We start from the raw sequence: 23,228 nt of genomic DNA on the forward strand, positions 1-23,228 counted from the left end.
CCGATCTTCACTTTAGTACAAGTCGATCCATGTGAGAATTTCTTGAAGTCGAACATGGAAAGACATCGCTTGATTACCAGTCAATAATGTAAACTGTTAACAAGCGCGAGAGGAATCACCGATAATGATGATGACCCTCAAGGTACTGCAGCACAATTCACGTGGTGTGAATATAGGATCTGACGTCGAACACCACGCAAAGTCTCCTGGTCGAAGGTCATTAATGTATACCTATCGCCGGGAGTGAGAAACTTGCCATTGAGGCATGCAAGCTTCAAAGTACTGAGGGGGTGTTCCTAGACCAACTTCTTGGATAATGAGCTGATGTCGACAAGAAGTGATCCGTCAAAGGAGGGCCTTAATGAATCCCACATCAGTGACACGGAACGGAGCTAGTGATGATGGTGAAAACGATCTGTGAAATATGATTCAGGGTGGCGGTCATGGAAGGATGAAAGATGATGTACGGTAGTGGATGGGACCTGGTTGACACTTTCTGAATGACATATCTTGAACATATAACGACACTGATGTGATGGATCGGTAGCATTACCCCATGTATGGATGGTATGGCGAGACCATGGTGAAGGGACCGGTGAATGATAATAACCCAACCCGATATTTACGGAGGCAAAAGTGTCATGTTCAAGAGCGACTTGCTACCATTAAGCTTTGAGGTTCTCCCAATTTTTCCCCAGTCATTTCTGACCAGTACCTCTTTATTTTTGTCAAGCTTGAGGAGGATAACATATGCTTGTTCTATAACCTGCCCTTCGGGCAAGCCCATCGCTATGTTTTAACGAGCCTAGCGATAGGGAAACTCGTTCTCGTCTAAAGACAAGTTTGTCGCTATCTAATATTTTTAACGAGCCCAGCGACAAAGACAACTCGGTCCTTTTCATTTTTAGAGAGTCTGAAAAGGGTACATAAAGTGGACTCCAGGGGTTCCTTTTTCGTCATCTAATCCCTTAAGTCCGAAAAAGTATAAAACAATACAGAAGGGATGAATGTTCGATATCTTTATCGAGCCGAACTAGACAAGCGCTCGATCTTTTTGTGCAATAATCCCTCAGGTCCAAAAAGATTAAAATCTAGAGGAGGGATAGCTCTTCCGGTCCTTTTAACGAGCTGGAAGGCCAAAACTCGGCAAACTTTTTATTTTTTACGAGTCAGTGAAAAGAGCTCAAAGAAGACTCATCTTTTAAGGAACGAGTGATAAACAGGGATAGCAACAGATTCCAGGTACAGGTTGGAATTTTCCAATCACGGCAGTATTACAAGGATGGCTAAGTGAAATCACTCTTCGCAGCTGTTCCTCAAAATAGGTAAACAATCAAGTGGATGTGAATGATCGGCCAAATGAAAAGTGGAGGTGACGGTGCACAAACACGACCAAGGCTTTTATGGCTGATGAATTTACGGTCTCAAATGGTTATTTACCGGTTCATTTTTCTTAATGAGCTTGAACTCTGGGGAAGCTTGCTCACATGCTTATGTTTATTTTTTAACGAGCATGAAGTCCGCGTTAAAACTGCTCGGATCTTGCGTTTATTTTTTAACGAGCATGAACTATGCCAAAACTGCTCGTTTTACCAGTCATAAAGTAGTAAGGTCTCATGGAAGATCGCTATTTTTTTAAAGAGCTTCATCTCCCTACGTATTGCTCCATACCCTCTCTTTATGCAAGCTGGGTATCGGCTAATCCTACGAGTTTAACGGGTTAGACCTACAGGTTTAAAGGGAGGACCTAAAAAACTAAAAAACAAAATAACCGCCCGTGCTTGCATTCCAAGAGGTTTGCATGCCCCCAGGTGTAAGTCTAATTTCAAGGTCGCCCCTACTTTTCCGTTAAAAACCTTTGTTTTCAACAGGTGAGGCTTACCTCTTTCAGGTTACCCAAAGATTGTTCTGCTAATCCTTTCAAACAGGACTTTCTTCGGCGACGCCGACTAGGCGACGGTGAATGACGATGCTCCGCCACACACTTAACTTTAACAAAAGAATCTTTTTCCAGAACAACCCCATTCCCAACTGCCCCTTCTTCTGCATGAGAGCTCTTGCCGGCCCTTCTGTTTTACGAAGATGAAGGGGGGGACGGGGTACGGACTAGTCATATTCTCCCGCGGAAATTCTACTTTACACCCAAGGTTTCTTCTGCCTCCAGAGTAGACCAGGGTGCATGCCCCTTGGGTTCCGGCCTTCCTTTCCCGAATCACTCGCACTCATCAGGAAGAAGAACCGGAGGTAGAGACCTTTCTTGATCGAAAAGACCATTGAGGATAGGTATGTGACTACTTGCGATGCGTGATCCCGGAAGTGAAAGTTGGTCTACGAGCTTGACCATTCTTCCTTCGTATGGAAAACACATTATTCGAAAGAGTGAGGAGACTATTGCTTCCATGCAATATATGTAGTCTCGTCCAAGGAGTAGGTTATAATCCAAGGGTCCTTGGACGACCATCAAATTCATCTTGACAGCCTTCCCTTTCAAGGTAATATGCACATTAGGTAGAATCCCTAATGGTCGACTGGTTCCTTTGTCAAAACCCGAGAGATTCCTTGTCTCGGGCAAAAGCGCCGGGCAACCCAGTGCTTTCCAAGCAATAGAGGACAGGATACTCACAGATGCCCCTTCATCAATGATAGTTCCAGCCATCACCATTTTGTATATTTGGACTATAATTCTAAATGGTATACTGGCTGGTAACCGGGGTCTGCCTAGTTGGTTCCAATCAAAGGACACGACTAGGTTGCTTGGTGGTGGGACCGAATATACGGCCGGGTATGACCCTGATGATGCTCCTTCCTGCGATAAAGGAGTGGGCACATTGCCCTGATGTTCATCAGAATCGGTGTTGATGAAGAGAACCTGGACGGTGTCATCCTTACTCTCTTCGGTGAGGGTGTCAACTGAAGATGAATCCTCAGTGACTGTGGTATTTGAAGATGAAACTTCTGAAGGGAGAACCGGGTCAACTGCCGTTTCGACCTTTGGACTTTCGTCCGGTCCGGATTCAGTAGGTTCACTTTCAGTGACTGACACTTCAGCTGGCCCTATGAGCGGGGCAGCTGTATTTTCGACCAACGAAGGACTTGGCGCGAGTTTTTGGTATCCAGGAGGAAGTAGCAACGGTGCAATCGGTTGATCTTCCAAAACTCTCTTTGCTTCGTCTAAAAAGGGACAACGGTGAAGGGTGTGATTGCCTTCACACAGTTCGCAGGGGGATCTCATTCCCCTTCGTCATCTAGGACCTTCACTTTCGTTGGTCGACGGTAAGCATTCGACCTGGTTGTCAGAGGTTGACGCTTCCGAACTGTGCAAACGAGGGGACCAATCCCTTAGTATCCGGGGAATACTGGGACAATCACGGTGGAGGTGGTCTCCTCTACATATGACACATGGCGATTTGGGCCCGGTCCGTGCTATGTGTGGGTTTTCGTTAGATACCTTTTGCTTGCCCTCAGGCGCCTTTGGCTCCTTCTGCTTCTTTTCTTTCTTCTTCTTTTCCTTCTTCTTTTCTATGGGAGCCGCGCTTTTGGCGGCTTGACCTTTCGAAGAAGAAGGATCGGAGGAAGGCGTATAAGAAGTGGAAGGCTGGAGGGTAGCTCTAGACTGGTCTAACTGTTGACTCGACTGTTCAGGAACCGTGGTGGTCTGAACTACAGCGGTTGAGAATAGCCAAACTGGCAAGCCAATTGTCAGCCCTGGAAGCGACAATGTGGCCATGTGGGGCGCACCAACTTCTCCCCAAGAGGAGAAAGGGCTAGGGGTCCCATCATGTGGAATCCCTTTGTTGGTGTGTTCCATGTTCTCAACCTTAAGATCAACGTAGGAATCAGGGGTAATTATGTTCCGTTTAAGATGAATTTTATATGACGACGCTTTAGACACAACTTGCTTTTTCACTTTTTAAGAGTCGAGAAAAAGCTAAAGATGACTCTAGTCTCCTTCGATGTATTAACGAGCCCGAAGTGACAAATGCTCGGATGGACTTTTTCAGTTATAGAGTTTGAAAAAGGCCAAAAGAAACTACTCTGGAGTTCTAGGCAGAGGGTGTGCCAAACCTTTCGCGAAACCACAGAATACGTTTTATGGTACGAGTGGTCGATCTTCGTGAATGCTGTGTTCACTGCATCGCGATCAGTAGGGCGGCTGACACGGCTTCCTATGGATAAAGGCTTTGTTCCTATAGGGGTCTCCCAATATACGCGACGGTACGCGGGAGCACAAATCTGTATTAGTGCTATCGTCCCTCAGGAGGAATCACCCACCTTCGTAGAGATCGACAGTCACTATGTTTAACGACGCCGGTTCACGTCTCTATCTAGACCTCTACTGTGTTTCGTTATGTTTCAAAGCATTGTTAGATAAATTCAGTTCTTTTTAGGTTGATCTTGCTTAGCAGTTTGCCTTTATGGATCACCACGTGATGTACGGTACAACTCCTAAATGCAGTCTAAGAATGATAAGCAAGCTTTTTCAATTCTTTCAACTTATGAAAACCTTAACTACTGAAGGAAAAGAAAGACATCATCTTTTCAAACAGATCATAGAGCACACACTGATGCACTTTTCCTAAATCGACATGCAAACTGTCAAAATGCACATGCACAATGCAAGTATTTCTTTTCTTCTTCCTTAATGTTGATGTATTACAAAAAGAAAGCTGTTGTATAATTTCGAATTCAATTTCAAGCGAAAGCAAACAAGTTTTGTCCAATAATCAAAAGAACACCTTAAGATTCACTCGTTTCAACACAAGAAATACTGAAATTCGAACCATATAACGAAAGCAAATGCTCAAGCAGCTATGAACAGCAATAAACTAGCTCTTAGAATCACAACGACACTTTCTCATAGGTCTAGATCCAAGAGGTCATAGCAAGACTAGTTCACTTTCGCTATGGGAAACTGTGAATGATAGCAAGAAATACAATAAGAACAATCACGGTTTCTTCATACAACTGAGGCGGAATGAAGGCAAAGAAAGTTAGTTTCAGCTGGGTATACAGGTTGACAACAGGCTGCAAAAACAATACTGAAAACTGGGCAACAGACAATGGGGAATCCCAGTTGCACAAGGCAAAACTGGATCAGCGCAGGTGCTGCACTGTCAATCTGAGATGTAGCGCAGGTAGCCCCTTCGGGACCTGCGTTGCAGCGCAGGTAGCCTTTGCTGCAGCTGCACTAAAGAGACAACTCTCGTCTCTCTCAGATTCCGGGTCACAGTTTGCTCAAAAATCAATGGTTTTTGGCCAAATCAGAGGCTGTCAGTCAAGTATACACTAGAGGATGATTAAAGGAAGATGAACACTATCACAAAGAGCTAAAAAGAGTCCTTGTGGATCAGCTCTTCAAATCATAAACATGCCCAGCACTGGGCTAGAGTAGCTGCCCTCTACTTTGCATTCGAAGGACTCGAATGCAGTTCGATTCGGTACTCCCTTTGTTTAAGAAATGAATAGCAAGAAACACAAGCTACCAACAAGACACACTCCCCAACGGAGTCGCCAGTCTGTTGTGGGGGAAAGTATCCAACTCGGAATGACCCTAACCCACTCTAAGGGTGACAGTTCCTTAGCAACAGCTGAAAGCAAAGCTATCTAAAGTTACTTCTTTATGACATGCAAGAGATAAAAGGAAGAGATCCACTTACCGATGTCTTGCGCAAATGGTCGATCCAATCTCCTCTATTTGCCGCTTGCTCCCAGCTCCAAGTCTTTTCACGGGCCCAGCTACACGAGATCCTGCAAACAAGACAAAGAAAGGAAACTACAAGAAGCATGCATTCATAACTGATTCAAGGATTAGCATAAATCAAATACGCAAGTAAGACAAAACATCATTGAAATACATGCGAATAGAAGAACCTCAAATGCTTTATTAATATATGGAAGTAAGGTTCAGGCGGTGATACAACCATGAGAGGTCCAATCCAGCATCACCTTCCCGACGGAGAGAAATCTCTTCTTCACCTCCCTCAAGCAATCACCCAATGCTCACAACTGTAAACCAACAGCAATCCTTTGCACTAAATTCCACCCTCCAGATCCCATGGGATGAGATCCTTATATAGAGTTTTGGAGTGAAGATAAGTCAGCTTGATGTGTGACTTGTTGTCCTCTTCAACTCCAGTTGTTCTTCAGTCCTTCACTCGGAGTTTCTACCTTCCACTTGGAGTTTTAGAAGCTCTTAACTCATCATTAGGCGAATCTTCTGATCCAAGTGTCCTTTTGGAAGCTTCCTGGGCACTGGCACATTGAGAAAAGATTCCTCCACATGTCAAAGTACGCCCAGCGCAGGTAGCCTTTGTTGCACTTGCTATGCAGCGCAGGTAGCCTTTGTTGCACTTGCTATGCAGCGCAGATGCTTAGTGGAGCAGCTGCTTTGATCCAAAATTGACCTGTTTTTGAGTATTTTTCAGTGGAGAACTGATTTGCAGTGCTGTGGTTTGCTGACCTTGTTCCTCTAAGGGTAAGAACAACATGTTTAGGGACTTTGGATCCCTCAGATTATTGACATTTCATGCTCTATGCTGTAAGGCACAAAAATGTCTATAACAATCAGGTGTTCATGAGGAAGCACACACACAGGAACATGAAGTCGATATTCCATGAGAAGGGGAAAAACCCCACAGTAGAGGCGTAACACGAATAGAAATCGGTAACCTGCTTGAAGATTTCAAGTTGGACATCCTCGGCACCCTCACAATGCAATTAGACGTCCTACAGGCTAAACAGAAACAAGCCTTAGTAGAACAAAACTTGGTCATTTTTTGCCCACGATGTCGAAAGAAGCACAACCAACATGAGTGTCCATTAGACATGGTTCAAACATGCGCCATCTGTACCAAGGATCACACCACTGAACAATGTCCATTACTTCCAGGGCTGAAAGTATTGTTCAAGGAAGCAGAAGATGAGACATATCCAGTGTATCTAATGAACCATTGTCGATAGTGGCAGGCCAAACCTACAGGTATGTCACAAGATGCATCCCAATTCTTTTCTTCTTCATAATTTGATCAACAACAGAACCCTGGGGCAGCATGGCAAGGCCAATCACCTTACTCGAATTGGAAACCTCAGCCACTCCCTATGACACCGTGGTTAACTCAATCCTTTCTAGGGAATGGATGGCAAAATTCTCCTTTTACTCTTGTTTGGCAAGGTAATCCCTATCAATTCGAGTGGCCTTCCTCCACTTCTCAAAATCCAAACTAGTCTACAAATTGGAAGTGAACTTTGGGAATATCCAATACTCCTATGGGGACAGGTCCTCAACCTCAACCTACATTGTCAGTTCCTTATCCATTACAGTAAATTCCTCAGCCTCTTCTATTCCCTCAACTACCAGCCAACCAAATCTGAGTCCCAATAATAGACCAGTTCAACTGGTGCAGATTGTCGAAAGCTCAGATTATGAGATTGAACAAAAAGAATGTAATGAACTGAGATTGAGGTCAAGACGTATCATTACCCCTGAGGAAAACAGGGATCAACCATCAATTGAGATTGAAACACCACCTCTACATATACCACCACCTATAATTGATACTGAAATAAAACAAGGAGAAGACCCAGAACATCATAAAGATCCTGAGGAACTCATAGTGACCTTTCCCCTATTCCCCAAAAGGTTAACGATACCTAAGCCGATTGTTTATCCAGATTTTGATCTTGTAGGGGAGCTAAAAAATCTTTGTATAAAAATTCTACTCCTCTAGGCCATCCAGGACATTCCCATTTAGGATGAAACAATTAAAAATCTATGTGTAAAGAAGCCTGTGAGGAAAGCAAAAACTTCACCCACCATTCATGTTATAGGAACCTTATCTGATTTACTCTTGGGAGGGGAAACTCCGGTAAAGTATGAAGATCTCGAGAATCCCATAGTGATAGTTAAAATATATGGCCTCTCTTTTCCAAATACGCTAGTTGATCTGGGTGCAACCATTAACATTTTAATAGCAGAACCCTGTCAAGCACTTGGTATTACAACCTTGGAACCAACCACCACATTTTAGAACTTGTTGATTGTTTGGTGGTAAGGCTAGAAGGAACTTTACAAGATATTACGATTTCTGTTGATTCATGGGAATATCCAATAGATTTTCTTGTTATAAACCTGAAGATTCGATTGGATGGGCACCCTCTGATACTAGGCCGACCTTGGCTGGCGACAGTTGATGCATATATAGGCTTCCGGGAGGGCATCATGACTATTGCAAAGGGGGATTCTATAAAAAATCTTGTTTTATATCCCCCTGCCAAACCAAGTCTGCCCATTGTAAAAATATGTAAACAACCATCAACATACTTGGAAGAAAGCATCCGTTCACCACTCACAGTAGCAGAGGCACTTGAATTCAAAGATCAGACTAAAGATGACGTTATCAACAACTTTATCAATCAGCCAGCTAATGTGAGCAATGTAAAGTGTCAACTACTAAAAGAAATTCTGGATAAAGTGTCAACTGCTAAAAGCGGTTCTGGATAATGAAGCCTTGGAAGATCCCTTGATGGATATCGATGATCCACACATCAAGATGACTATTTTTCATAACAACAAGCCTGTGGAAATTGATCCAGGCAAAGTTTTAAACATTAATGATAGCCTGGACAATGATCAACAACAAAAGCTCATTCAAGTCCTGCAAAAATATAAGGGGGCTTTTTCCTGGGATTATCCTAACATGAAGGGTATAGACCCATAGATGTGTACACATCACATCTATACAGAAAAAGATGCTTGTCCTATCTGGCAACCTTAGTGGAGATTTAATCCGCATCTCAAAGACATTGTGAAATAAGAGTTACATAAGTTGCTGTATGTGAATTTCATTTATCCTGTTTCGGATAGCTAATGGGTTTCTCCATTGGTGGTCGTCCACAAGAAAAATGGGAAGTGGCGTATCTGTGTGGATTATCGGGAATTGAATAAGGAAACATAGAAATATCACTTCCCTCTTCCCTTTATTGATTAGGTCCTTGATACTTTGGGAAGGAAGCAATTCTTTTCCTTTCTAGATGGCTTCAACGGCTACAATCAGATTCAAATCACCCCTGAAGATCAAGACAAAACAACCTTCACCTATCCCTGGGGTACATTCGCTTACAGAGTGTTACCATTTGGCTTATGCAATGCCCCAACCACATTTCAAAGAGCTATACTCAGCATTTTTTCTGACCTAATAAATGAAGGACTTGAGGTATATATGGATGACTTTACTCCATATGGGGATGACTTTGATCAAGCACTGCAAACATTAGAAAAAGTTTTAGAATGATGCATTGCTACCAGGTTATGTTTAAGCAATGTCAAGTGTCACATGATGATGACCGAAGGTGTAATCTTGGGACATTATATTTTTGCAGCAGGGATACAGGTAGATCCAACAAAAATACAGGTAATTATTTTACTACCTACACCCTGTACTTAGACGGAGGTACGTATCTTCCTAGGATATGCAGGCTATTATCATAGGTTTATTAAAAACTTTTTACAAATTGCTACACCTTTATATGATTTAATTGGAAATGTTGATTTCAAGTGGTCTGACAAATGTGACACAACTTCTATAGGTTTAAAGAAATTAGTCTCAACGGCACCAGTATTACGAGGACCAAACTGGGAGATGCCTTTTCACATATCCACAGACGCATCAGACGTAGCGATAGGCGCCGTCCTTGGCTAGGAGGAGGATATAAAACCATATGCTATATATTATATTAGCAAAAATCTTACTGCTGCAGAGCTCAATTATATAGTAACAGAAAAATAATTCTTAGCTGTCATTTATGCCATAAACAAATTTAGACATTATATAACTGGCTACCAAGTTTTTCTGTATATTGATCACTCTGCCATTCGGTATTTAGCTAACAAACCTATCACAAATGGTCGAGTGACTCGTTGGCTATTGCTCTTGCAGGAGTTTGACATCACTATCAAAGATCGTCTGGGGAAGGAAAACCCAGTTGTTGATTTTTTGTCTCGAGTTCTGAAGATAAATGATCCATTGGTAGTGGATGACCAATTTCCAGATGAGAATTTGTTTGCCGTAGCAGTTAAGACACCATGGTATGCAGATGTGGAAAATAATCTGGCAGTGGGGAAGCTGCACCAATTCTTGAAACAATTAAGGAGATCAATCAGTCGTTCAAATAGACAGAAGCAGCAGAGAAGAATTTTAAATTCCTGAAGATGAAAATCACAGAGGAACCGATTTTAACTTTCCCTAATTTTGAAAAAGTATTTCAAGTTGAAATAGATGCTAGTGGAGTTGCAGTTGGCGCAGTTCTGAGTCAGGAACAAAGACCGACAACGTACTTCAGTGAGAAATTGAATGAAGCGAAGAAGAAATATTCTTCTTACGATAAAGAGTTTTACGCTATTGTACAACCCTTGAAAAATGGAGACATTATTTGTTGCCAAAGGAATTCATATTGTATTCGGACAATCATGCATTACAGTTCATAAATAACTAGCTGAAATTGAACCAGAAACATGCCAAGTGGGTAGAATTTTTTCAAAGTTTTACTTTTTTGATAAAACACATGAGTGGTATGTCGAGTAAAGTCACTGATGCGTTGATCAAGGTAAGTTTTATTGTGAAAGAATTCAAAGTGGGTGTTGTAGAATCTGAAGAAATGATTGAAATGTACAAAGATGATGCAGATTTCAAAGATATCTATACAATAGTTCAAAATCCCATAGTTCATAATAGAAGTCAGTGGTTAGATTATCTCATTCAAGGAGGCTTATTATTTAAAAGCAACAAGTTGTGTATTCCCAAATATTCTTGTTATCTCTGCTACATAGCTTTGATTTTTGAAGGTCAGAAATGAGCTTGGTCCGCTCGGTTATGCTTAAAGGAAGCTCATAACAGTCATTCTTGCCTTTTTCCTTTGCCTCGCTCATTCCTCCTTCATCTCCATTTCCTCTGTTTTTCTTCTAAAAAACCAAAAAAACCCCTTTTTGTTGTAAGCCCCGAGTGCTAAAGCCAAAAACCCCATAAAACCTTAGACATGCATCTTCGTGCCTTTATAAAATCATCGCCTTTAATCCCTGCCGTCCGATCATTTCCGCGAAGATCGACAGCCTTCGCACTGCTCACGCCCACGAATTGATGGAATGTTAGCACGCGATGGAGAGCAGTTTCTCTCTCTCCTCTGTCGCTACGTGTCACACGCTGAATGGGATCGCATGCCCTCGTCCTTTTACCACCCAATGCCCAAGGCAGTGCAATCGATACCGCTTACCGCTTAACCTGTCGTTCCCGCCCGATAACGGTCGCGCACCTTCGCCGCCTGATCACTGTCAGATCTGCCCGCCTGAGATCCAACACCCCACGTTCATCCCACTCCCACCTCTTCTGGTATCCTCCGCCAAGCCATCTCCACCGTCTATTCTCCCGATCTAATGGCTGATATTTCTCCCTCATCCAACTCATCCACTTGCCATGCAGTCCACGCCCCTTAACCTTTCCATGTGTCCGAAGGACGAAGGTGACCGACTTACCAGTACCAGTCGCAATTGCTCCTCAACAACCATATTTAACAAATAGTATGGATAAAGAGAGAAAGGACAGAGCATGAGCATGAAACTACATTTAGTAGTTATGGAACTTCATTGATACGAACACCCCAGCTACCTGAGAGGACAGCAGAGCACCTGAAAATATCACATTCAACCACTGAAGCAAGCAAACACACTCAGAGACTCCATCAGGTAGTTAAATGTAGTTGGTGGCCAATTATGACCCTTCCATACCTAAACAACCAAGTGCCTTTGTAATGAAACTCTATATATACCCAAAAACAAGATGTAATCAAGGTTGATGGTTGATGTTTTGATGTAAGGTTAAACTTCTGGAGACTGTAACTATTTTGACACTTGCAGCATCTCGTCTTCATTTTCAGCTAATACAAGCTTCTTTTGCTATTAATCTCTCACTTTTCATTCTTCTTCTATTCTAATCTATGCCTAATATGTTGTATTCTTGAGCTCTTGATATTTAGCATTAGAGTAGCTGTCATCCTATCTCTATGTTAAATTCTTGTATGTATCATGAGATAAGTCATTCAGGTTTCTCTTCATCTAGTGCCAGAGAGATGTCATCTTGTCTATGCATTAGTTGACTAGATTTGCAAACTTCTTTACTAGTTGCAGTCAGCCATCACATGGTCTTGTGCATCTGCTAGTGTGGTCAGTATTCTCCATATTCACCCAATCCTTAAACTGTGAGTAGTTGGTGATCTAAAGCCTTATAGTCTGGGGGTGTTCACGCATGTCTGGAGTGAGACAAAGTAGAAGTGGTTATTTGGCTTGGATAAGCATCATTCCTTCCATTCATCCATTTGCAACAATAAGTTGAATTTATATGTTACAAGGCATCTCCGAGCTACAACCTAGGAGAGTTTCTTGGAATCCTAACATAATTGGCGTCGTTGCTGGGGAGAGGAGATTGAAGCTCAACTTCCCTGGGAGAATGACACAGGTCCAGCTTTGATGATAGACAAAGCTTGGACACATTTCTGGTTGTAATCATCTATCTGGAAACTCTACTGGAGGACCAACCTTTGGTGACTCCACATTACAGTTCTGGCTCAGTTTGTGAGGCATACCCGGAGAAATCCTCATAAATCACCAGCTGACCCTGTGCCTGACCCTGAGAAGATTGTCAAGTAGAGAAAAACATCACAGAAAGAAGCATCAGGATCAGGTAAGCTTAAACAATCTTATGTATCTCTGCAAGAGAGGCTTGTAGCTGAGCATGTTCATTTTGAAGATATAGAGCCTAGCATTGTCAGTGAAGAAATAATCTCAGAGATTCATAAAGCTCCCTGTTCATTAAGTTCCCCTTTGGATCTCAGCCCAAAGAGAATCTCCCATGCAATCCATCATATTCCTGTGTCACTGTCATCTATTTCTCAGATCCCTATCTTTTAAATTGCCAGTGTCCATCCACGTACCCCAGTCATGGCAGGCCCTCAAGCTCCTACTAAGGTTGAAAGAATCATAGCTGCTAGGTATGGACCCCTCATCCTACCTGTTCCTTTAAATGCCATGCCTACAGGAGAATATCAGAAATACATGCCTAAATTCATTGGTACAGAGGGAGTAATAGCTGAAGAGCACCTTGAATCTTTTTATAGTTATGTTGATAACCTTGACATCAGTGAAGACGATGTGTGGATGAGAGTATTTGTCCAAAGCCTCGATGGAGAGGCTAGAAAGTGGTTCAGAGAGTTGAACCCTAGGTCCATAACAGACATTGAAGCATTAGATGATGTGTTTTTAAAGCATTGGGGAGATAAGAAAGACCTGTTATACCACCATACTGAGTTTGAAAACCTCAAGAGAGAAAATGGGGAATCATTGTCTGATTTTAATAAAAGGTTTAATCGTATGTATAGTAAGATACCAACTGAAGTAAAGCCTACCCCCACCTCTGCAAAACTCACCTATGCTAATGCATTTGAATCTGACTTTTGTTTGTTGTTGAGAGAAAGAAGATGCGCCACGCTGGCCGAAATGCAGGATGCAGCCCTAGAAGTAGAATCTAATATCATGGTTGTAGAAAAACTTAAGGGTCATGCTGACAGAAGGAGGCAAAGAGGTGAAGCTTCCACCTCTCCTTCATCTTCAGAGCCCAAATTGGATAAAATGACTAAGATGATAGAGTCATTGGATGCTGAGATATCTAAGCTGAAGGTTGAGCAGAGTTCTGGGAAGGCAAGGCAAACTAATTCATTTGCTCCTAGAAATCCAAGTTCGTTCAGAAGAGAAAATGATCAATTGCAGATCATTCAAAGAGGAAAGGAGACCAATGAAGAACAAAGAGTTAAGACTCCTTTTCAGAACATAGTCATGGAGGAGGAACAACTCAATGAAGAGGATGAGATGCACTGCATGGAATACAAGGGCAATTATGCCTTTTTGACATTGGCAGCCTATGAAGAATCATTACTCTAGGACGAGACCAGTCAAATGTGGGATAGAGAAGCTGTTTTGCAGACTGATGAACAACAAAGGTATAATTTGAGGTCAAGGACGAGTAATGTTAAGGAGAACCTTGCCCAAAGAGCTGCTGTCCCCACAGAGCAGCAGACCAGCAAACAGAAAAAGCTAGCAGCTGATCTTGTCATCCCCAAAGCTCTAGTTCAAGAGGTAAGAGGCCCTGACAAGTTTCCTTCCCCTTTCAGTTTTGAATAAGAAGTCCAGAAGTTAAAAATATGTGTGCCTCTGATAGAACTCGCAAAGAGTGAGGTATTTAGAAAACCTATCCTCGATGCCCTTGAGCTAGAAGCCTCACAAGCCTCCAATGACTATGTAAATTTGCAAGATGATAAGCCTGCAGTTGTGCTTAGCCCAATGATTGAACCATCTGATAACAGCTCTCCATCATTCTATGTCTCCTTGACCATTCATGACAAAACCCTCCATAACTGCCTACTAGACACTGGTGCCAACCATAATCTGATGCCCAAAGCTGTCATGGAAGAGTTAGGCCTTGACATTATTAGACGTTATCATGATCTATTCTCCTTCGATTCAAGAAAGGTAAAATGTCTGGGATTAATCAAATACTTGGCTATTGCCCTAACTTAGCTACCCATGAAGAGCATGATGATGGATATTGTGGTGGCAGATGTTCCCCCTAAGTTTGGTATGCTACTTTCGCGAGGGTGGATTAAGAGGCTGGGTGGAACATTACAAAATGATTTATCTTATGCCACCGTCCCAGTTTTTGGAGGAGAAAGCAGGAGATTGTACAGAGAAGCACAATTGGCCTACATCATCAGTGATGAGAAGAATCCTACTAATCATCCCATCTATGATGTGGAAACTGATTTTGGAGCATGTATTCTCCAAATTGAAGAATCCTAGAAGGCCTCATTGCAGCTCAAGAAACCAATAGGCCAAGCCATGGGAGAGCAAGGAAATCAGGTTTGGGAGATGTTCTTTGATGGAGCATGTTCAAGGGAAACTGCAAGAGCAGGGGTGGTGATGATATCTCCAAAACAAGAAAGCACAAATTTTTCTTTCAAGCTGACTTTTCAAGTCACCAACAATATAGCAAAGTATGAGGCTATGATATTGGGCCTTAATGCAGCTAAAGACCGAGGAATCAGAAATATAAAGGTGTTTGGAGATGCTGATCTCATCATTCAACAAGTGAACAAAAAGTTTCAAGCAAAGCACCCAAGGCTGAAAGCATATAGCGATGAGGTATGGAGACTCAAAGATTCTTTTCACAGTTTTTGTATCTCATATATCCCTAGAGTCAAAAATCAGCTCGCCGATTCCCTTGCGGTGTCTGCTAGTATGTTTATCCCTCCTATGCCTCCCAGACTAGTTTATGAAGTTCAAATAAAATATAGACCATCCTTGCCTGATAATTTCCAACATTGGAAAGTCTTTGAAGATGATGATGAAGTAAATAGGTTTCTTCAGGTCATTGATGAATTCTCTGAAATTCAAATTGACCAAGAGAATGAGGCATTGGAAGAAAGCCCCCCATCCCAACTAAAGCACAAAATTGTCAAAGATAGCATTGTCCAGCTGCCCGACAACTATATACCTAAAGGCCTAGTTCCCTTAGAAAAGATGTTTGACCAGAATGATGTTCCTTATAAGGCTGCCCAAAAAGAAGATCAATCTACAGTCCATAAGCATATCATAGGGAGTCCTGATCATCCAAAGTATATAAATCTGTCTACCCATTTGTTCGCTGCCCAAAGTTCTGAATACTGCATCCTAATGAAGCAGTTTGCTAATGTCTTTGCCTGGGAGTATAGTGACCTTAAAACATATGATAAAAAGATCATCCAACATAAGATCCCCTTGGAGAAAGACACCATCCCTTTCAAGCAGAAGCTGAGACCCATAAATCCTTTGCTCCTTCCTCTGATTGAAAAAGAGATCAAGAAGTTGTTGGCTACCAAAATCATAGTCCCTCTCAGATATTCAAAATGGGTAGCCAACTTGGTAGTAGTGAGGATGAAAAGTGGAGAATTCAGGCTCTGCGTTGATTTCAAAAATTTAAACAAATGCTCTAAGAAAGATAATTATCCTCTACCCAAGATGGAGCATTTGCTACGAAAAGTCTCAAGAGCCAAAGTGATGTCTTTCCTGGATGGATTTTCAGGATATAATCAACTTTTTGTGCATCCAGATGATCAAGAGAAGACTGCATTCACCACTCCTTGGGGCACTTTCATGTATTCCAACATGCCTTTTGGGTTGATGAATGCTGGAGCAACCTTTCAGAGATCTATGGATATAACATTTGTGGGAGAGAAGGACAAGTTTGTCCTTATCTACCTTGATGATATAACAATATTCTCCAGTAGCCATCAATATCATTTGCAACACCTGAAGAAATTATTTCTAAAGTGCAGAAGGTTTGGGATATCAGTCAATCCTAAAAAGTCACAGATTGCTTTAGAAGAGGGCAAGATGTTAGGACACATTGTCTCTGTTGCAGGTGTCAAAATTGACCCAGAAAGAGTCAGAGCAATACAGACCTTGTCTGTCCCAAGATCAAAGAAGGATATCCAGTCCTTTCTGGGTAAGATAAATTTTGTAAGGAGGTTTATTCCAAATTTTACAGAACTTGTAAAGCATATCACCTCCATGTTAAAAAAGGGTTCAGAAATCAAATGGACTAAGGAAGCAAGAAGATCATTTGAATCTATCAAGAGAGCCATTATGGAAGCTTCTACTTTGATTAGTCCAAACTATAGCAAGGATTTCCATATATTTTCGTTTGCCTCAAGTGACACCCTTGCAGCAGTTCTATTGCAGAAAGATGATGAAGGTTCAGAACATCCGATGGAATTCTTCAACAAAACCTTAAGGGATGCTGAACTAAGGTATGACATTATAGAAAAACAGGCCTATGTTCTTATCAAATCCTTGAAAGCTTTTAAGATATACATTCTAAACTCCAAGGTAATTTCATATGTGCCCTCTACTTCAATTAAAGATGTCCTAACGCAGCCAGATGTTGATGGAAGAAGAGCTAAATGGATTGCAAAGTTGATTGAATTCAACATAGAGCTGAATCCCACAAGCTGGTCAGAGGTTAGGGCCTGGCCAAACTGATGGCTAAAGAAAATTGTATGATGCTGGACATAAATCTCATAAGCACAATTTCAGAAGGTGGACAGACAGAAGAAACAACTGAACCAGGGCAGAGCCAATCAATGGCAGAAAATCTAGCTTCTTGTGAATGGTATTCTACCATAGTTCAATTTTTGTTGAAGCTAGAAGTTCCTTCAGACCTGAGTTCAAGCCAAGCCAGGACCATTACGCTTAGAGCAGCCAAGTATTCCATTCATGAAAACTTGTTGTATTGGAGGGACCCATCTGGAATCCTTCTAAGATGTCTAGACAAAGAACAATAGAGGTCATGCATCAGTTTCATTCCAGCGTTTGTGGAGGACACCACTACTAGAAAACCACGGCCCACAAGATCCTCAGAGCTGGGTATTATTGACCCACCTTGTTTGCTGATGTCTTTTCATTTGTTAAAACTTGTGACAGGTGCCAGAGATTTGAAGGAAAACAACTGTTGAAATCCTTGCCCTTAAATCCAATACATGCCAGTGGCCCTTTTCAACAATGGGGCTTAGATTTTATTGGAGAAATCAATCCACATTCCAGTGGCCAGCATAGATGGATTTTAGTAGCCACTGACTATTTCACTAAGTGGATTGAGGCCATCCCTACAAGAAAAGTTGATCATCATGTGGTCATGAGGTTCTTGACAGAGAATATCTGCACCAGGTTTGGTTGTCCACATAAATTAGTTACAGATAATGCAACAGCCTTCAGGGAAAAAGAGCTGGTGGACTTGTGTGACTCAATGGGCATTAAGCTGGTTCATTCCACCTCGTACTACCCTCAAGGCAATGGTCTAGTAGAATCTTCCAACAAGAGCCTGATAAGGATAATTAAAAAACTGTTGGAAAACAACAAAAAGAATTGGGATTCCAAGCTCAAGTATGCACTGTGGGCTGACAGAGTGACCACCAAGAAATCCACAGGGAATTCCCCATTCAAGTTGGTATATGGCACTGATGCCATATTCCTAATTTAGCTAATAATCCTTGTAGCTAAGTTCTTGCAAGAAGAGAAGAATGAGGAAGAGGACATGGCAAAAAAAATCATTGACTTAGCAGAAGTACATCAGATTTGAGATCAGTTGGTTGAGAAGTCTGTAACACATCAAAAGAGAATCATGGAAGCCTTTGACAGGAAGGAAAAGATAGACAATTTTTAGGTTGGAGACTTGGTTCTTAAGTGGAATGCATTGAAAGAAAAGAAATACAACCATGGGAAGTTTGATGCTCTATGGACTGGACCTTTCATTGTCACTCAGATCCAAGGGAACAATACTTTCATGCTGCAGAGTATGGAAGGAGAGACAATTTTTGATGGTCCAGTTAACGGGCAATTTTTGAAAATTTACATTGGTTGAGGTATTCAGGCCTTAATGTTGTAAATATGTTATTTTATCAGGTTTTAGTGTAGACTTAATTAGACTCCATGCCCAATGGAACACAAGGAAATTTTGCTAATCTGGTTTCCCCAGGAAAGGTAATGGTCTACAAATCTTGAGACCTCACAAGGAGGATCTCATCCCCAGAAGGAGCCAGTGTTAGCTCTGCTACATAGATTTGATTTTTGAAGGTCAGAAATGAGCTTGGTCCACTTGGTTATGCTTAAAGAAAGCTCATAATGGTCATTCTTTCCTTTTTCCTTTGCCCCGCTCATTCCCCCTTCATCTCCATTTCCTCTATTTTTCTTCTAAAAAACCAACAAAACCCCTTTTTGTTGTAAGCCCTGAGCGCTAAAGCCAAAAACCCCATAAAACCTTAGCCATGCGTCTTCGTGCCTTTATAAAATCATCGCCTTTAATCCTCGTCGTCCAATCGTTTCCACCAAGATCGACGACCTTCACACTTCTCACACCCACGAAGTGATGGAACGTTAGCACGCGATGGAGAGCGGTTTCTCTCTCTCCTCTACCGCTACGTGTCACGCACTGAATGGGATCGCATGCCCTCGTCTTTTTACTGCCCAACGCCCAAAGGCGGTGCAATCGATACCGCTTGCCACTTAACCTCCCGTTCCCGCCTGATAATGGTCACGCACCTTCGCCACTTGATCATCATCAGATCTGCCCGCCTGAGATCCAACGCCCCACGTTCATCCCACTCCCACCTCTTTCGATATCCTCCACCAAGCCATCTCCGCCGTCTATTATCCCGATCCGACGACCGATCTTTCTCCCTCATCCATCTCGTCCACTTGCCATGCAGTCCATGTCCCTTGACCGTTCCGTGTGCCCGAAGGACAAAGGTGACTGGCTTACCAGTACCAGTCACAATTTCTCTTCAACAACCATATTTAATAAATAGTATGGCTAAAGAGAAAAAGGACAGAGCATGAGCATGAAACTACATTTAGTAGTTATGGAACTTCATTAATACGAACATGCCAACGGCCTAAGAGGATAGTAGAGCACCTGAAAAGATCAGATTCATCCACTGAAGCAAGCAAACACACTCAGAGACTCCATCAGGTAGTTAAATGCAGTTGGTGGTCAATTATGACCCTTCCATACCTAAACGGCCAAGTGCTTTGTAATGAAACTCTATATATACCCAAAAATAAGATGTAATCAGGGTTGATGGTTAATGTTTTGATGTAAGGTTCAACTTCTGGAGACTGTAACTATTTTGACACTTGCAGCGTCTCGTCTTCATTTTCAGCTAATACAAGCTTCTTTTGCTATTAATAGCTCACTTTTCATTCTTCTTCTATTCTAAGTTGTGCCTGATATGTTGTATTCTTGAGCTCTTGATATTTAGCATTAGAGTAGCTGTCATCCTATCTCTGTGTTAAAGTCTTGCATGTATCATTGGATAAGTCATTTAGGTTTCTCTTCATCTAGTGTAGAGAGCTGTCACCCTATCTGTGCATTAGTTGACTAGATTTGTAGACTTCTTTACTAGTTGCAGTCGGCCATCACATGGTCTTGTGCATCTGCTGGTGTGGTCAGTATTCTCCATATTCACCCAATCATTAAAATGTGAATAATTGTTGGTCTAAATCCTTGTAGTCTGGCGGTGTTCATGCATGTCTGGAGTGAGACAAAGTAGAAGTGGTTATTTGGCTTGGACAAGCATCATTCCTTCCATTCATCCATTTGCAACAATAAGTTGAATTTATATGTTACCAGGCATCTCCGAGCTACAACTTGGGAGAGTTTCTTGGAATCATAACAATTCTATGAGGGAAAACATAATAAAGGAGAAACATAGCGGAGGATTATCTGGTCACTTTGGACAAGATAAAACCTTTTCTCAAGTGAATGCTTTTTATTATTGGCCAAAAAAGCAAACTGATGTTAAGAGAATTGTTGAGAAGTGTAGGATATGTCAGCATGCTAAAGGAAGGAGCCAGAATATAGGATTGTACTAGCCATTGCCAATACCGCACTGACTGTGGGATGCAGTCAACATGGATTTTGTTTTGGGACTACCAAAAACTCAGGGAGGGAATGATTCCATTTATGTTGTAATAAATAGATTTTCCAAGATGGCACATTTCATTGCTTGTAAGAAGACTAGTGATGCAACACATATAGCTAATCTATTTTTTTTAGAAATTGTAAGACTACATGGGTTACTTGTAAGTATTGTGTTTGATCGAGATACAAATTTTGTAGGGCATTTCCGGAGAACTCTTTGGAAGAAACTAGGAGCTAACCTCAGTTTTAGTTCAACATACCATCCTCAAACAGATGGATAGACCGAAGTAGTAAACAGGAGCTTGGGAAACATATTGAGAAGTTTAGTGTATCAAAATCCTAAGCAGTGGGATTTAGCACTAGCCCAGGCTGAGTTTGCTTATAATGACACTCCAAACCAAAGTAATCGAATGAATCCATTTCAAATTGTTTTTGGAATTAATCCAAGAGGTGTGTATGAGCTCAAAAATTTGGTTAAACAGGAGACAAGAAGTGCAAAAGCTGAAGAGTTTGCGGAGCAGATGCAAAGACTACAAGAAGATGTCAAAAGTAGATTACAGGAAAGCAATAGCAAATACAAACAGAGAGTGGATATGAAAAAAAGAGAAAAAGAATTCCAAGTGGGAGATTTAGTAATGGTATATTTGAGAAAAGAAAGATTTTCTGCTAAGACTTACAATAAACTAAAGATGAAAAAGATAGGACCATGTAGAATTGTAAGAAAGTTTTCAGCTAATGCATATGAAATTGAATTGCCAGAAGGGATTGGAATATCGCCTATTTTCAATATTACAGATTTTTATCCATACAAAGGGACAGAGTGTTAGGGTCACACCCTAACCCCCTTATTTATGTAATGGGATCACATCATAGTCAAGAGTCAATAAAGCCCATATTAATAATTGTAAGTGCTTAATTTGCAATTAATGACGGAACCAAAGTTAGTTGCAAATGGGCCGTAGTATTAGATAGATGGTATTAATAAAACCCACGGTATTGGCCCGTGGTATTGCATGTATGAATCATATATAAAGGATAGAGATTCCCTGCGAGGAGCATCATGTCTTATTTTGTAGTCGAGCACTGCTCTATTGGAGGTTGCCCCCTCGAAGAGGTAAGTGAACATTACTCTTTGAATAATAAAATCATTGCTATTCTGTGTTCTGGGTATCTTTTCTTCGCATATTTTGTATTTGGGTATCATTTTGCAGGTTAAGAGCATAACAAGTGGTATCAGAGCACTTTCCAGGGCCGGTGGGATCTTGATTTCTTAGCAATTTTTTTTTTTTGGTTAGAGACGTGTTCCAGCGTCTTTAAACCACGGGATCTGTCGTTGAGCGCATAAACCTGCGGATTTGGGGAGGCATGCACGCAGGAAATACAAGAGGTGGTCATGTCTGTTGGACTCCCTTGTAACCCCTGTGGGTACCCCTTCGAGTAGTAGCGCATTAGACAGAACCGCGCATGGATTGTCTTCCACGTACCCTCTGGGTATATTGGAAGCCCCCTAGGCTCCCTTGAAACCTCGCCATAGATAAACCGTCGGCCGTCTTGCGGCTACAATACACCGAGAACAACACTCGGGGAGATTACTCGCCCGTACGATAGGGTAGTCGGGTTGTACGGATAAGGGTACGGTCGATCCTCCTTAGTTAGAGCCCTGAAACATTGGGCCGAGTACTACTGCCAGACCCTTATGTATATTGCGATCTGTAGCACCTGACACTCCTCAAGACCATAGTTCCCTTTTTCTATCAGGGGATCACACAGCATCTCTTCCAGACCTGCTTGTGCAAAAGGGTGCAGCAACAACAAACATTAGTCCCGCAGAAGCAGTCTATTCTGCCATCAGATCTGACATTCAGATCTCGCAGATCCACCAGATCAGAGTCGTTGTGAAGGGTTCCTATACCGGGGTATAATTCTCGCAGGACTTTTGGCCGCATTGACATTTTGAGGATTTGGGGCGCTTATTGGTGATCTAGCCCATCAGAATCAGGACGACGAGCTGAGCACGGTGGTACCATTCAATTATTAGTGAAAATTTTTAGGCGGTCCCAAATTTTCATCAGGTTGGTGTATGGTAGAAACTAGAGCTCAAGCGATGGCCAATGAAAGGATCGACAAACTTGAAGAATCCATGCAGTCCCCCACCCTTCAGCTTAACGGACTAAGTAGCCAGGTCGCGCAACTCATCCCGAAGGACAAGGAGCAAGCCCACGAGGAGGTGTATAATGGCAATGGATACCATGAGGGTGAGTTTAGCCACTCTCCTCACGTCTGGCACACCCACCAACCACCCAGTTAGTGACCTCCCAAGTTGCATATGCATAAATTTGACGGTTCTCACCCGTCGGCATGGATAGCACAAATGGACCAGTATTTCAAACTGAATCGTATCTTAGATGATGCGACTCAGCTTATGTTGGGGAGCATGTACTTGGACAATGAAAGGTGGCAATGGTGGGAATGGCATCAACGTTGCAATGGACCTCTTAAGACTTGGACCCAATTTACAAAAGCTCTTCAAAGCCGCTTTGAACAGGAGGACTCTTTTTTGGGTCATCTTACTAAGCTCCGACAGACTGGTACAGTGGATGAATATATTACAGCTTTTGAAGCCTTAGCCTTCCGCACTTGGGGTCTCTCAGATGCGTTCTACACGGAATGTTTTAT

The sequence above is a fragment of the Pinus tabuliformis genome, chromosome 6, assembly GCF_031772625.1.
Source record: "Pinus tabuliformis cultivar Carrire ecotype Pingquan chromosome 6, CPIR1, whole genome shotgun sequence".
Classification (NCBI taxonomy): domain Eukaryota; kingdom Viridiplantae; phylum Streptophyta; class Pinopsida; order Pinales; family Pinaceae; genus Pinus; species Pinus tabuliformis.